This window comes from Tiliqua scincoides, chromosome 4, assembly GCF_035046505.1.
Source record: "Tiliqua scincoides isolate rTilSci1 chromosome 4, rTilSci1.hap2, whole genome shotgun sequence".
Taxonomy (NCBI): domain Eukaryota; kingdom Metazoa; phylum Chordata; class Lepidosauria; order Squamata; family Scincidae; genus Tiliqua; species Tiliqua scincoides.
This window is the reverse complement of record NC_089824.1, coordinates 169,984,713-170,001,942: the sequence shown is the minus strand read 5'-3', so window position 1 is coordinate 170,001,942 and position 17,230 is coordinate 169,984,713. Positions and strand designations below refer to the sequence as shown.

The window sequence follows — 17,230 nt, the reverse complement described above, 5'->3', positions numbered from 1 at the left end:
CTCCACCTTATCATGAACTCCAGTGTTGCTCCTTTCTCTGAGCCATCCCATTTGAAAGAGACAGGATGAGTAGAGCAGGCTGGGGGCTTCCTCCTTAGAGGAAGGGGGTGGCACTGAAGCTGAAGGTCAGGGCATAGGGTTGAGGTGGGCTCCAGATTGCCACACTCACATCTCCTTGCTCACCCAGCTGCTTTCTTAGGATGAGAAGGTGGTGGCAACAGTGGTAACAGCTTTCCCTGTTTCTTCTAGCATCGAAGAGATGGGTTGCTGCGCAGCCCCACTTTCTTCCTGCTTGCTTTCAATGAGTGGGAAGAATGAGAGCCAAGTGAAGTAGCTTGGTGAGCAGTGGAGAGCGTCAGCGGGCAGATGCAGAGTGTGGGGCAACCCCTGTTAGTTCATTGCCCCTTCCCAATTTGCTGCTTGAAGTAGACCTTTCAGTCAGCATCATGGATAGGCTAGCCCTGCCTAAGCATGTTAATTAACAAAATGACTTCAGTGTGAACCCAACTCTTTCAATGTCTTCTGCTACCTACCTAAAGTTCCAAAGCCGCATGAAGATCTGAATGTATACTGCATTGATAATATTGTTGCCACTCAGGGTGGATCCAGACGGGAGGGATTCAAACAACAGCCACTTAAAAACTTGTCATGTGAAATGACATGTGATCCTTTGTTACCTCCAACCACATAATTAAGTTCAGTATTATCACCCCTGTTCAGTTGCTCTGAAGGCCAGGAAAGTAGAGGACTGGTTATATCAGGCTGAAATGTATCCCATAAGGTGACAAGATAACTGCGCCAACTGGATATACCCAATGCATGGAAAGCTTCTAAGTGGATACTGTAGTCCTGTTCGTGCAACATGTGGAGCTGCTTTAGCTCATCAGACCAGTGGTTCTCACACATTTAGCACTGGGACCCACGTTTTAGAATGAGAATCTGTCAGGACCCACCAGAAGTAATGTCATGACTGGAAGTGACATAATCAAGCAGGAAAATTTTTAACAGTCCTAGGCTGCAATCCTACCCACACTTACCCAGGAGTAAGTCCCATTTACTATCATTGTTAAAAAGAATATACATAGTAGCTTGTTAAAAGTACAGGTCTGTTGTTGTTGGCAACCTTCAGTCTTGAAAGACTATGGTATCATGCTCTGAAAGATGGTTCTGGAACAGCGTCTAGTGTGCCTGAAAAGGCCAATTCGGGAGTGACAATCCCTTCCACATTGGGAGCAAGTGCAGTCTGTCCCTGGTCTGTCTCCCTGGCTATGGGTCTTCCTTCTTTGCCTCTTTGCCTCAGACTGTTGGCCAAGTGTCTCTTCAAACTGGGAAAGGCCATGTTGCACAGCCTGCCTCCAAGCGGGCCGCTCAGAGGCCAGGGTTTCCCACTTGTTGAGGTCCACTCCTAAGGCCTTCAGATCCCTCTTGCAGATGTCCTTGTATCGCAGCTGTGGTCTACCTGTAGGGCGCTTTCCTTGCGCGAGTTCTCCATAGAGGAGATCCTTTGGGATCCGGCCATCATCCATTCTCACAACATGACCGAGCCAACACAGGTGTCTCTGTTTCAGCAGTGCATACATGCTAGGGATTCCAGCTCGTTCCAGGACTGTGTTGTTTGGAACTTTGTCCTGCCAGGTGATGCTGAGGATGTGTCGGAGGCAGCGCATGTGGAAAGCGTTCAGTTTCCTCTCCTGTTGTGAGCGAAGAGTCCATGACTTGCTGCAGTACAGAAGTGTACTCAGGACGCAAGCTCTGTAGACCTGGATCTTGGTATGTTCTGTCAGCTTCTTATTCGACCAGACTCTCTTTGTGAGTCTGGAAAACGTGGTAGCTGCTTTACCGATGCGTTTGTTTAGCTCGATATCGAGAAAAAGAGTGTCGGAGATCGTTGAGCCAAGGTACACAAAATCATGGACAACCTCCAGTTCATGTGCAGAGATTGTAATGCAGGGAGGTGAGTCCACATCCTGAACCATGACCTGTGTTTTCTTAAGGCTGATCGTTAGTCCAAAATCTTGGCAGGCCTTGCTAAAATGATCCATGAGCTGCTGGAGATCTTTGGCAGAGTGGGTAGTGACAGCTGCATCGTCGGCAAAGAGGAAGTCACGAAGACATTTCAGCTGGACTTTGATCTCAGTCTGGAGAGGTTGAAGAGCTTTCCGTCTGATCTGTAACATTTCCCCAAATGCAGTCACATACCATGGTAGCATCAAGTCTAATATATTAAAAATAAAATACTGAAATGAATGGGAACCCACCTGAAATTGGATCACAACCCATCTAGTGGATCCTGACCCACAGTTTGAGAAACACTGCAGACGATTGGTACTTCCAGATCAGTACAGTACTACCTTTGATTAAATATTAGCTACTTGCAGCAGCTTTGTTCTGCCTGGAGATGTCAGATATTGAAGCTGGGACTCTGTGTATGGAAAGCATGCTTTCTGTGACTGAGCTGTAGCCCCAGATCTCCAGAGCTATGAAAGCATAATAAAGGACAGTGGGATTGTGTCTACTGGCCAGACCTCCCTGTGTTCACCCACAGCTCTGAACAGAGTTTTTATGCTTATGTGCCTTGCCAAAAGGCAGGATCCCTGATTGTGTATGCTTTGTCCACTTGTATATATTCAAGCAATGTCCTGCATTTCACACGCGTGTGTATAAGGTGGGGGTAGGACAAGCAAGTCCCTCCTGTCCAGATATGCACACTGTTACCCTGCACATGCCTGATCTCATCTGATCTCAGAAGCTAAGCAGGGTCAGGCCTGGTTAGTACTTGGATGGGAGACCACCTGGGAATACTGGGTGCGGTAGGCTTATACCATAGTCTTTCGAGACTAAAGGTTGCCAACCATTATGTGATGAGAACAGAACTCATGTAGTTCTTACTTGCCGAAATCCACGGCCGCTTTTGTTTGTCTGTTATAGTCTTTGGTAGGTAGTACATCACTATTGTGTTATGCTACATGGACCCATAAATTCCGGTGGCTTTGTCTTGGCTTTCAGGGCTTTTTTTAAAAATAAAAAAAGTTTCTAGATTGAAAGAGTATAGAAGGCAATGTCTACTCAGATGACCAAAGGGATGGATGTTGGGAAGACTTCTAGTGGTCAAGGGATTATAATTCTTATTTGTGTATATGCACCATGAATGAGCAAATATGATGGGGAGACGCTAGCAAGCATGCCTTCAGGATGCCAGGGATTTGCCCGACAGAGAGAGCAAGAGGCCTGCCTCGCGCACTGTGTGTGCTGAAGCAAGACGGAGGCACTGGGGCAGCTGTCAGGCTCAGATAATCTTCTGAGAATTAGCAATTGTTCACTTGAATGTCATTTCCATCTTTAATTGGAACATGAGCTGAAACAAAGCAGCATGCAGGGCTCAGCAGTCTGATAAGACACCGCTGGGAAAAACCTTTCTCTCCTTTCAAACATTTTGTGTGAATCTGCAATGAGCTGATAAAGCGGAGAACGTCCTGCCTTCTTGGGGAAATGACTGTGGCAGCGTCACACAGCATCCCTTTGCACATCCCTTCTGCTGGAGGAAGTGGCGGTCGTACATTTGAAATGGAAATAACACCAGGGGTGGCACTGGGAGACGTCAGACCCAGTTGGCACAAGAGGAAGAGAAACCTTTGGAAGGGGAGCTGCTTTCTTAAAAGCAGATCAAGCCTGGCTCTGCAGGGGCAGCTCAGTGGTAGGAGCAACGCAAGGGGGCAGCACTAAGGGGGTTACCAATGAAGCAGCATGTGGTCCAAGAGGGAACCCCTCGATCCTTTGTTATGTTGTTGGGCTTGTTGTTGTTGCAACTCTTTGGACCATGCACAGTTGCAAATGACCCAAGAGTTGTGTCACCACATCCTCTGTGACATTGCAAGGGGATTCAGAGGTGCACCTGCCTTCACCTGTAAGCAGTAAGCCATGTAAGCCTTCACCTGTAAGCCATGGTCGAGCTCTATGCACTCCCCTCAAAAATTAGAGGGAACATTGGGGTGCACCCCTTAGATAATCATAGCGTGCAATATTTGCATAGGTTTCTCTGACTGTGCAAAGCACTTGACATGTATTTTCTGGATGTTGTCTTCACAACAATCCTGAAAGGTAGATCAGTTTTATCATCCCTATATTGCAGTTGGGGAGTGGAGACTGAGAGGGAGTCAGTCTAAGCCTAAGCCAGCTGGTGTTTCATGGCAGAGGTGAAATTCAAGCCAGGGAAGTTCCCATTTACAGTGTTCCAGTCTCTTAGCCACTACACTAAGCCACTCTGCTACATCAGCTCTAATATCATTATCTAGATAATGCAGTGCAGATGCTTGGGGAAAGCAACATGGCTTGAGCCAATAGCCCTGGCAGTTGGGGATGTTTGGCTTTGCCTTGGGGGATCAAAGATCAGCAACTTGTTCAAGCCTTCCTGCATTGTCATCATGGTGATGTCACAGTCCTCCTCCAAGCTTTAAAGTGGGAACAACAGACACATGGCTTTGCAAATGGTTTGCCATTTCTGTGCTCCCCATATCCACGTTTCCTCCCCCCCCCATGTTTCTGACTAAAGGCACATATGCACAGAATCAGTGTGAACATCATTGTATGTGTGTAGGTTCAGCATTGGGGCTAGTGGGCACAATCCAGTTCAGTCCCCTCTACATGTTCACTGAATGTATGGTTGCTATTTGAATAGGGCTCTCTTGGGTCATCTGTCCTGCACCAGAAGGTACAATGAAGGGCAGGAGGTCTGGCTCAGTTGGTTGAGCTGCCACCTTGTATGCCTGAAGATCTGAGGCTGCCAGTTTGAAACAACCGGAAGTACCCGAGAACTGACAACATGCTGATATACTGATGAGCTGACCCTCGGTGGCAGAGAGGAGTTGCCATCAAGTGGAGCGTGGGAGGCGAAGGGCCAGAGAGAGACCAGGAAGGAATCCAACTGGAAAGAGGAGTTCTATGAAAGACTAGAACTATTCAATTGTAAAAATCCCTACTGGGGTTTAGAACAGCCTGCCTATATAAACCGCCTTGGATTAAAGTCCGAGGAGAAATCTGACAACCAGAGAAAGGCAGTATACAAATACCTGTATAAATAAAATAGTCTGCAATCCACAGAATCTTCAATAACAAGTGTATAATACATACAGGGGTAAAGACTGCAAGTTCAGTAAACCGGGAAGCTCCAATACCCAGGAAGACAAAAATGCACTCACCCGGCCTGCACACATGTTCAGTGTGTGAACCTCAGTAACAATAGATAAAAGAGAACCACAGTGGAAAGGAGCACTTGAGAGGAAGAGAAAAGAGCAGTACTCCCTGCATGACCTTTCCTCATCCAGTTCCATTAATCAGTCTCTTTAGGCCTTGGGGCTTGTTTACATGCTGAATTTATCTTAAGTGGCCATTTTCTTTCAAGAAAATGCAGCTCCTACCCCTCCTTCTTCAGCTTCCCTAAAAGTAACTTTGATGGGTGCACATGAGTATGGCTAGCTGTGACATTTATATGAGGGTTATTTTTAAATTTCTTTGTTTTCCTTTGTACCTCCTCATCCCCTACTCCCCCTGCACACACCTTCATTCTAAATCAGCATTTCTCAAACTGTAGTTTGGGACCCACTTTCTGGTGGGTCCCATAGAGCCTCCAATTAAAACACAGGTGATGGGAAGATTAGAGAACTAATTACCTAAACCCTGAGGCTGTTGAAAAATTGGGTAGCTGCTAAGTGCTCTATAAAAAGCTGAGCTCCTGCAGTTTGCAAGCTTGTGTAAATATAGGGAGGTAAGATGTTTGAGCATCTTTTTTCTGGTGTTTTTTCAAGTTCATCAATGACAGGTAATGGGGGCAGGTGAAGGCTGGGTCCCATAACTAAGCCCCTCAAGCCCTGAAGCTATTCATTAGGACTGCCTCATTATGAGAAATGAATTGAGTTTTTTTGCAAATAAATAAATATTACTTGTAAATCAATTTAAAAAAAAATATTCTTTCTTTCTAGATCACCTTTATTTTTGGGTCTTGTAAAGCTAGGTGGGTCCTGATAGGGTGTCACTTTATTGCGGGTCCTTGTGCTAAAAAATTTGAGAACCACCTGTCTGAATCAATCTGTGAGCCTTCCTGGGCAGAGGTTTGCCTCTTTTATGCCTGTGCAGTTCATATCAACACCTTTGAGATACTGAGGGCACAATCCTAACAGTACGTTAGGCCACTGGGAGAGTCAGCAGGCAGTACACAGAAGTGTACTGGCCTGAGGACACCAAATTTGGACTCTGCAGTGCTGGCTCAAGGTAAGTTTGCGCCAGCAGCAGGCTGCTGATGCGGGGGTTTGAAGAGGGTGGGGGAGGGTGTTTCAGGGGCATTCTGGGATGGGAGGAGTATGTGCAGTGGGGGGCTTGTGGGAGGACCATGCCCAGGACAAGGGTGGGAGCAGGATCCAGCACTTTGGCTGAATCCTAATCCCCCTCCCAAGTAGGCTGAATTTACACTGGGCCACTTGGATCTGCACCACTGATTTAGGTAGTACAGATCTGAATAGCCCCATAGGGGAGGCTGCCACATGACACAGGGTAAGGGGAATGAATTCCCCTTACTCTAAGTTGCACTGCAACCCAACCCAATCCTGCTCTGGATGCATGGCAAGTCAGCCGGCCGGCCTGCTCCAGAACAGGTTAGGATTGGGCTGCAAGGGATTCACTGGATTTTAGGACTCTGTTGATCTGGAGAAGAGGCTTTCCAAGATGGACTCTTTCTCTGGGCCTCCTCACTTTGGTGTCAGCAAAGATCTATATTTTCTACCTTATTTCCAGTTTAACCAGTAAGAAGAGTGAGGTGCTGAGCAAGAGGGAAGAATGTCATTACTAACCAGTTGACATTCAGTTGACTCCAGCTTCCTTTACAGTAACCCAGTGCGTTTTGTAGCTATCTGGGGATTTAAACCTCCACTGCCAGTACCTGGGGATATGCCTTGCACCAGGCCCCCCGCAATGCTCCCACCTGCCCCCTGGTGGTGCATTGGGTGCCATCACCACCACCAGTCCTGAGACTTTAAGGTAGCCATTTTCAACTAGTGTGCTGTGGCACACTAGTGTGCCGCAAATGGTCTGTAGGTGTGCCGCAGGAGTTTGGGGGACGGTCATTTATTGGTAGGGCCATTGGGGGATGTGAACCCCCAACATGGTGTGCCTTGTCAATTGTCAAAAGACCGACGGTGTGCCTTGACAATTTTAGTACTTTGTTAGTGTGCTGTGAGACGAAAAAGGTTGAAAATCATTGTTTTAAGGGTTAGTCTAGACAGGTGGGCCCTCTGATGAACATGAACCCTCAGCCTGTACTCATGTTAACCTCTGACAACTCCTGACTGTGGTACATCACAGCATGGCAGGTGACGCTTGGTCCTACTGCATGATGACCATGTGGCTCTGCCCTTCCTGACTAAGGGTGCAATCCTAACCCCTTATGTCAGTGCTTTCCAGCACTGGCATAGCAGTGCCAATGGGACGTGTGCCGCATCCTGCAGTTGGGTGGCACTCACGGAGGCCTCCTCAAAGTAAGGGAATTTAATAAGTAACTCCCTTATCTCTGAGTTGCATTGCCCTTATGTCAGTGCTGGAAAGCTTTTTGCTTTCTGCTTTTGCTGCAAAGACTAACTAAAAACACCCTCTGGAAGTTCTAATCTCTCCATCTCACTGGCAACCACAGAACCTAGGGCAGAGAGTACGTTGCCATGCAGCTCCACACTTTGCCACAGCCTGGGACTTAATCAAGGTTGTGGGAGGCGCTGTGCAGGAAGATGTTTCAATGTGGCATGCTAACTCTTGCCTATGGACCATCTCCAGAAGTAAAGATTTTGCAACCTTTGCAATGCCCTTGGGGTGCCCTTGGGCTGGTGCCCACACGACTTGCACAAATGCAGAGTCTGATTGGGCACTCACACCCCAACTCCCTTCCACTGATACCTCTCTCACTCTTGCAAATGCAGCCATGCACTTTCAGGTGCTTATTCTGCCAGTTGTGCACTTTTTGCACACTCTTTTCATCTGCCACAATGCACCTCTTGGAGACTTGTGCTTACAATTACCATTCCCTCCCCCTCCTATCCCACCCCCGCTACCCCTCCTTCCTGTTTTTCCACTTCTCCCTATTAAGGAATCACCACTAAGGATGCTTCCTTCCCCCCCTTCCTTCCTGTTTCCTCATGGTGACCTGCTTTCCCAGCAGAGGTCATGTTTCCCAGACTGAGTGGGTCAAATTTTCTGTCTTTTGAAGAACTGGCATCTTCTGTCTGCTTTGTGTCTCACTATGGGATACGCCCAGAGCAGAGCAAGAGCGAGAGCAAGAGCAGACCAGAGAGGGGCTGGAAAGCCAGGAGGGAGAAAGAGAGAGAGAGAGGGAGAGAGAGAAGGGCCTGGCTCTATTGTTTCTGCCCCATCAGCACATGTATTGCTCACACAGCAGAGCCCCAGCGGGCTGCCACTTGGGATCAGCAGATTGGAATGCTGTGTGCTTGCAGAGTGTGGTTTCAACCAGACGTTATCTAATGAAGGAGGAGGAGGGTGGATTAAGCCAAACCCACAGCACCAGCTTTCAATTAAACCAAGGGAATGTGCTGCCTCTCAATCTGATACACTAAAATGCCAGAATTGACTTCTGATGAAATCTTTCCAGGGTTTTGATCCTGGCTGGTGCCAAGGACTTATACATATTTGTTGTCAGGCAAATACAGAGGCTGCCTGGGGGCTCTCTCACACACAAGTGATGTGAACATCTTCAAATGAATTCCCCAGTTCCTGCCTGATACCTGAGAAAGCTGTCCTTTCAGCATTCTGCGGCCAAGCTGCACATTGCATATTGCCACCAACACATCTCAGATATGGTATCAGATATCCCTGCTAGACAATGTTATTGTCATGAAAAAGGCCCAGAGGCCCCAACACAAACCAGCACCAGAGGAAGAGGCTGCTGAAAGGATTTCCAGGATTTCCATACCAGTTCTGTCTCTCCTTTCCATCAGGACCCTGGGAGGCTGTAAATGTTCTGAAGCTGTGCCTGGCTATGGTGAAAGACTATGTAGGCAAATCAAATGGCAAGACATATGGGCTGTCAGTCAGCAGAAGTGCTGATTTGGGTTTGGGTTTACAGGCTGTTCTAGAAGAGGTGGCACAACCCTTGAAGTATCAAGGCTCACAGTCTGGGATGGCTCTTGGACCCAGACTTAACTTTGGAATCCCAAGTAGTGGCTATAGCCAGGAGGGCGTTTGCCAGTGTTGGTTGCTGTACCAGTTTTGCCTTTTCCAGAGAAAAGCAGATCTAGCCATAGCGATCCAGTTTCAATCAATAATAAAATCAGAGGGCAGAAGGGGACAAGAAGTAATTTAGCCTGAACCATCAATCCAGGAGTTCCCTCTCTCTCTGATCAATTTGGACAATCCAGTGGCCAACAAGCAGAGCTCAGGTGCATTGCAGAATGATACGTGCAGATCAATAAACTGTAATTAATAATAATGACTAGAATATTGTGTAGGTTATGAGGGGGGAGGTAGCCCAGCAATAGATCAAGCAAAGAAGAAGGACCTGCTCCTTCATAAAATTCCACTTGTTAATCCTTTGAATTTCTGTAACAAGATTACTAGGATTACATATGGTCGGTTCTGGTCTTTGTTAGGGTATGTGGCTTTTGGTTTTTGGGGGGGGGGGGTCGGATTGAAAGATGCAGGAAATCTATAGCAAAAATATGTGAAAAAAATTCACAAGATGGGTGATCTTGTCAAAGTCTTCCTACTTTCTTTCCCATTTCACTATGGTGAGGCAATTTGCTAGTGCAGCCTTTTGGTCCAGGACAAGAGAAAATCCTTGACAACCATCTGCACATCTTGCATTAGTTTCCAATATCAGAGGTTTATTTTGCCCTCAAAGGGTGCACAGTCTACAAATGGAGTTATCTGGTGAGACTTTTGTTTTCATGGTTTCCACTTAAGACAAAGGTGGTGTTTTCCTTTGATGTGATGCACTAAGGGCACAATCCTAACTAACTTTCCAGCACTGGCATAGCTGTGCCAGTGGGGCATGTGCTGCATCCTGCAGTTGGGGGGGGCAGTCATGGAGGCCTCCTCAAGGGAAGGTAATGTTTGTTCCCTAACCTCAGAGTTGCATTGTCCTTATGTCGGTGCTGGAAAGTTGGTTAGGATTGCGCCCTAAGTTGATGATTTTTCCTCCTCTATGCTAAAGAGAGTGGAAAATGGACCTAAACCTATTTTGGTGAAGTTCTTGCAGAAAGTTGTTGTTTTTTGTCCCATTGTGTTTGTTTTGACTGAAAGCTGTATAGATGAACCACACTTTCCATTGGAGTCTAGTCCACAAAAGCTGTGGGATTTCTCCCCATAAGTGCAGCTACAAGTTAATGCCCCTAGATTTTTCTATTTGGAAAAAAATTATGAGCATAAAGGTCAACTGAAGACCTGAAAGAAACACAATTCAAAACACTACCCAAATGTAGCTGTCCCTAAAAGAATCTTGATGCAAAGGTAACTGATTTATGTGCAGCTGGGTGCACTCAGAAGAGGTGGACCGTAAAGAGTATTATCAAATTTATGCTTTATGGATTATTGGTTCTAAGCACCTTTTGGAAACAAAATTATGCATATTGAATCATTCTCTTAGGAACACTGAAATGGCTGGAAGGGCCAGCCAGCCAGCCAGCTCGCTTTGCATCCTATCTCTTGACTGTACTCTGGGCAGAATGCTTCCGAGGAAGTGCCAAGCTTGGTTAATGCTACTCATGGTGTGCTTGGATCCCATGAAAAGGGGATCAGTGTTTCTGACTCCCAGGTGGTTATCACCTTCGAGCCTGTAGGGCGAGCACCAAGAACCCTTGTAATTTCCATTCCAGCTAATAGGAGGGTGCTAATTACATTCATACCTTGCTCAGAACCTTATACACTCTTTGCCTTGATAATAACCTGAGGCGGGGAGTTCCATGGGTTGGTTGTTCTTTATTTATAGCTATTTGCCCTGCTCTGTAATTAAATGTAAACATCAAGATTAGGATCCCTTTTATATCTTATGCTTTTTAAGTTTTCTTTTTGAATTGTTTCCCTAAGATAGTATCACATTATTTTTTTTTCTGTACACAGAGTAACCCCACTCATCTAACTTTTGCACTCTAATATAAACTTTTCCTTGACTTACCATAGATGTGACCTGCCCCTCACCTCAACCCCCAATTTAAATACATCTTTTATATTATTATTAAGGATATTTATATACCACCCAACAAAAGTTCACAAAGTAGTTTACAGAGAAAATCAAATTACTAAATGGTTTCCTGACCCAAAAGGGCTCACTGTCTAAAAGTTGCAGAAGAAATAGCAGCAAATAGCCACTAGAAAAGATAGTGCACTGGGATGGATGCAAATGTTCCCTTCTATGTCTCTCTAACTGTGGTAAAATCATATAACTGGCACCTAGAGAGATCCATATGTACTCATATATTTAAAATACACATCACCCCAACTCAGAAAAAAACTTCAGAAACTATAATGCTGTATACCATATCTTTTCTCATACATCTCCATACTGCTTTCCAGTATTGGATTAGTTGCATCACAGTTAAACATTTCTGACTTCACTGCACACTCGAGAAACATGTGAGGTTCAATTTCCAGTTGCAGGCTTATTCACATGGGGTGGCATCAGAGGACAGCCAAGTCAGGGCCCAATCCTATCCAATTTTCCAGCACTGGTGCAGCCACAATGCAGCCCCAAGGTAAGAGAACAAATTTTCCCACACCTTGAGGAGGACTCTGTGACTGCCTCCCCACCACGGGAAGCAGTGCATACCCCATTGGCACAACAGCACCAGCAATGGAAAATTGGATAGGATTGGGCCCTAAGTCTCTGGCTAAAAGCCCACACTACCAGGCTGACTCCAGAATCTCCCGGTACACTGCTGCAGGTTAGTTGAGAGACACCAATTACTGCCACATCCAACATCTCCATCTACAAATTTGAGCATCATCATGGGGCCACCAGGGGATGCTTCCATTGGCTGGACAACAGGATTGGAGGAGCCGCTACCTGATTTTCTGGGAGTAATGTGGGGGGGGGGAATGTGAGGGCCAGTACACCAAGGGAGACACAGTGCAAGGCTTTGGCCCATGCTTCTAGCAACCTGCCACCATTACTGGGTTCACAGATCAGGAGGACCCATGTGATTACCTTTGGGAGCATGCAAGGAGACTGGCAAGCTGACAGCCATGCCACTTTGATGATGATGATGATAATAATGGTTGGCAACCTTCAGTCTCAAAAGACTATGGTATAAGCCTACAGCACCCAGTATTCCCAAGTGGTCTCCCATCCAAGTACTAACCAGGCCTGACCCTGCTTAGCTTCCAAGATCAGACAAGATCAGACATCTGCAAGGTAATAATAATAATAATAATAATAATAATAATAATAATACAGGTATTTATATACCGCCTTTCTTGGTCATCAGATTTTCTGACAAGCAGCTCCTTCATCTCTCACTTTGAAGGATGGCCAAGATGCTTCTTCGCTCACACTAAAGAGCAGGTAACTCTCTCGGGCAGGTAACTAATAACTCGGCTCAGCAGCTGCTTCAAGGTCTCACCATTCACAGTGTGGGTGGCCTCGAACTGGCAACCTTCAGATGTTATCTTCAGGCAAACGGAGGCTCTACCCTCCAGACCAGACCTCCTGCCCACTTTGGTGGAAATGTGCCTTATGTAGTAGCAGTAGCAACTGAGGCTGCTGGTAGGCTCCAAGTTGGGTTGGTTCACAAATGGAGGTGCCATTTGTGAATACCAGAATCAGCAATGAATTATTGTGGAAGCATTTTTCATGCAACTGAAACGACGCAAATAGACTTTATTTTTCCAAATTTTTTACTGCCCTTCCTCCAAGGAGTTCAGGGTGGTGTACATCATTCCTTCCCTCATTGTGTCCTCACAATAACCCTGTGAGGTAGATGAGGCTGAGAGATAGTGACTGGTCCAAGGTCACCAAGGAAGCTTAAAGGCTGAAGATCTTCCTGTACAATTCCCAAACCATTACACCATCCTGGCTCTCATCCTGGCTCATTTAATTATTGAAAACATTTGCACCCCACTTTTCCCTCAAAGAGCATCTAAAGTGGCTTAGAACAATTCATTAGCAATAAAAATAGAAGGAAACAATTAGGAGCAAACCAGTAGTGACTGCTGACCCAGTAACAGCCCATGCACCATCACAAGTGGCCCTCAGGCATCTGCAGATGGGCCACCTATAAGCGCTTGCCTGGTGCACTAACCAGGAATGAGACAATGGCAAAACAGATCTGTACAAAATGTAACCTCCCACTTCCCCATTTTTGGTACTATTATTGATGTGGTCATGTGAATGTTTCATGTGTGCGCAGCCCATCTTGCTGTGACCTTCTGGTACAGAGAGGCATGTAAGTGCAGGCATATGCAAGTGGAGGTAGGAGGAACAGAGGTGCATTGGATGTACATTTGCAAAGCATCCAAAGGATTTCTTTCAATTAATGTGAGATACAAATCAGCATCATGTATAACCTTTGACAAAAGAGTTAATGTGCCTAATTAAAAACAAAGGAGCAACCCTACAGTAGATTCATAGACAGCATTCCTGGTCTATTCTGGCCACACATTTTCAAGTTTCACATAGAATGTTTGCAACAAAGAAAGCCACCCATACTCCAGTGTGGTCACATTCCTTAGTGGTGAGACAAACCAGACACATATGGACAGGCATGAAACCATGGTTTGCTCCACTCAATTTAATCCGGATGGTTTTGACCTAGGCATTCTCTCTCCCTCATCTCTCTCTCTTTCTCTTACATACCATGAGAAAATGTTTGGTTTCAAAAATTAGATCATTGTTTCCAAAACCCGATTGTTCCAAACCCTCAGCAGCTTTAAGATGTTTTCACTGTTATCAGCCACGTGGAAGGAGAGCAGAGCACTAGATTTCTGTGGGTCAACAGAACTTCAGTGGGACCCCTCAGTGGGTTTGGTTCTACCCTGGAAGAGGGATCCTGTGCTGCAGAAAGGACTGCCCAGTGGTTGCTTGAGGTGCCAGCCAGACCTGTGCAATTTTGTATTCCCTTGACCCTTGATTCTCCTTCAGTTACAACTTCTGTATTTGCTTTCCTCATCACTCCTTCAGCATTCTAGGCAATAAATTCTGCATTCCAGAGCCTGACACTTGTGGGAAAGGTACTTTCTGCCCACAACCCTGACCTGCTTGGGCAGAGCCTGTAGAATAGGAAATGCAATGGAAGATGCTGCAGGGGATCTTGTCTAGGCAGCTAATTATTATTATTTTTTTGAACTGCGGTTATGTCACTGGTGAAAAATGCTTGCTGGTGTTTAACTTCTTTTGAGAGCAGCACTCAATTTTTAAAATGGAAGGCACCGGAGCTCAGCCCAACCTGGAAGCCACACACTCTGTTCTTTCCCAGTTTCAGATGTGCTGAGGCTGACTGAGACCAAGTAGGGTGAGCGAAAAGCACTCTGTGCATGCTTAGAGGCATTCTGATTTATTAGCACTTTACATGTTCCAGCATGTACTGTTCAGGGCTGCAACTTTTGTCTTCCAAACAGTGCAATATGCTTTTCTCTGCATCCTTTCCTACACCACACACTCTTTACAGGAGGTCAGCTGGGTAATCTCTTTAGCCTCTGTATGCTTTTGTCTTCCTTGTACCCCAAGTACTATGCATATTTACTGAGAAGCAAGTCCCACTGATTTTAATGGGATTTATTCCCTAGGCACTTTTAGGGTTAAATAGCCACTTCATAAGAGGCCATTTTAACTGGGGAAACAGGAGGTAAAAGGTTAAATACCTTCTGCCTCTGCCCAGAAGTCACAGTCCAAACCATGGCCATGCACTGCTGCTACTTTCAAGAAAACCTAAGTTGGCAACTATGCTCTGATTCATTTGCTGTTGCCTATCGATTGATCCTTACAGGATTGCTGCCTTGATGTCCTTCCCACTTGGATCTCCACATAGTCTCTGGGCACTCAAAGCAAATATCAAAACCTTTTGCTTGCCTCTACTCAACCTCTGAGGCCTGAGGTGTTATGTAACCAAGTACTCCATTCTATCAGCAGATCCTTGTGTTGTCTTACTTCCCTTGGAGTAAGGGAAATAAGGGAGAAGGATGTATGCGTTTTCTCCCAGATTTGGGCCAGCTCCCTCCTCAGGCACACCTGGAGAATTCCTGGTATGAATATAGTGAAAGGAGGACTGGATTTCACCTTCAGACCTTCACATCTTCAGTCTATGCTGCTGTTTCCTTGGTTGCATTCCTGTACCTGAGTATGCCTGTGTGAAGTTTCACTTAATATATACACCAGAAGAACTGGGAGCAAAAGGGAGGGAAAATGAAACAGAGATGAGTCATGATGGGAAGAACAGAGTTTATGGGAAATCAAGATTAAAGTTTGTTGCCACTGTGGTGGGGAGGGGAAGAGCTGACTAGTGTGGTGAAAGTCTCTCAAGGCTGCGGGAGGGAGCAGAACTGGAATGGCAGGGATATTGCCAGGGTAGTAGCACCTTGTAGCACCTGCAGGGCAGGGTGCAGAGCTGACTAACCGGGAGCTAGGTGCATTATCATGCTTGGTCCACTGTGCTCCAGGCTGCCAAGAAGCCTTTGCTTTCTTTCAAACAGCACATGCCAGTTTCCCGGGCTGTAATGCTTGTGAGTGTTAGCCAGGAAGTCACCCATTCAAAGATTGCCTCAGCCACCAACTCACTGAACGTATTAAAATGTCACTGGCTTCTCATGAGCAGAGCTTGCACAGCAGAATACCCATAAGGCATTTTTTTCCTTGAGTCTTCCAAGGGGTTAAATGAACTGAAGTCTTCATGAATGAACTTGAGTCCCATCACTGTGTCTTGGACTATTGCCCTTTGCATAGTCAAAGGCACAGACTATCTGTTTCTTCCTTCCATATACTGCCCAGCTCCACAACTCTTTGGCAAACTGCCCTCCATCATCCATGGTCCCCTTCCTGGGTGGGCCCCCAAAAGTCATTCCATTATTGCCACACAGAAGCTATGGGCACAGATGTGGATTAGGAAAGACCTCAGGGATACACAGTAGGCTGTTATGAGCTGGTCAACCATGGCCAGCCCAAGACCTTGGCAACCAAATGCTACCGCCCACTGCTGATGATGTGCCAGCCTCTGCTCCTCCCAAGGTCTAATGTTCTATCTAGTTCAATGGTTCTCAGAGTGGATCAGATGGCCTCACAGGGGGCCAAGCCATACTCCTAGGAGGGCTGCATGGAAAAAAATTGAACATTAGGGGGCCACCCAAACTTAACTGCCAGGCTGATGAATTTGTCATAATCCTCACATGTCATTTGCTGTGCTAATTTCAGCTGCAAAAAATGTAGTTTACATTTACGATACGTACATATCTCAATGAAAAAGGCAGCCTGTAATTAATGCAATTTTATATGCATGAGAAAGCAACCATAATGTTGTAGACGCTTTGAGGTGGCAAAACCTGACAACTCAGACACATTCAAGCAACTGAAGGTTTTAATCACCAACCTGCTTACAACTTGGAGCACTCCATGTGCACTTGATTCCTCCTTTCACCCCACACAAGGTAGGATGTGAATGGAGGATCATTTTTCCCACTTCTTATTTCATTGAATCTGGTTATAGTCAGATGATTCACCTACTAGCTAACAGAAGACTGTAACTGCCTTGATATTGTGAAGGAAGGTGATCCTCATGTGTCACTAACAAGGCTGCAGCCAGATACTGAAAAACTGGCAAGTTTGCATCAGCCACAAGGATCACACTGAATAAAGTGCCAATTTTCAGAATATTTTTTGTTAGCAGGCCTTATGCTGTTACTATGCATTTTACTATACATTTAAGAATTTTCTTTGTTATTTATAGCAAAATTCTTATATTGTACATGTGTACTCAGAAAGAAATCCCATTGTGTTTAATGGGGCATACTCCCAGGAAAGTATGTACTGTATAACAGTGGTCTTCAACCTTTTTCATGCCTCAACCAAAGGAAAGAAGGAAGGAAGGAAGGAAGAGAGAAAGAAAGAACCCACCATCCATCCTGCCCCCCTCCCTACTCACCCACTCCACACTCTTGTGGGGGGATCCCACGGACCTGATCTGCGGATAAGTGAATCCACAGATGGGGGGGGGGCTCATGGACCCAATCCGTGGATGCCTGCTGAGTGCTGGAAGTGACA

The 17,230-nt window shown here is 45.9% G+C and overlaps 1 pseudogene; it reads left to right on the top strand.

The window, feature by feature from the left end:
• Positions 1–2,698: 2,698 nt before the first annotated feature.
• LOC136650738 (5S ribosomal RNA) lies at positions 2,699–2,817 on the top strand (annotated as a pseudogene).
• The last annotated feature ends 14,413 nt before the right edge of the window (positions 2,818–17,230 follow it).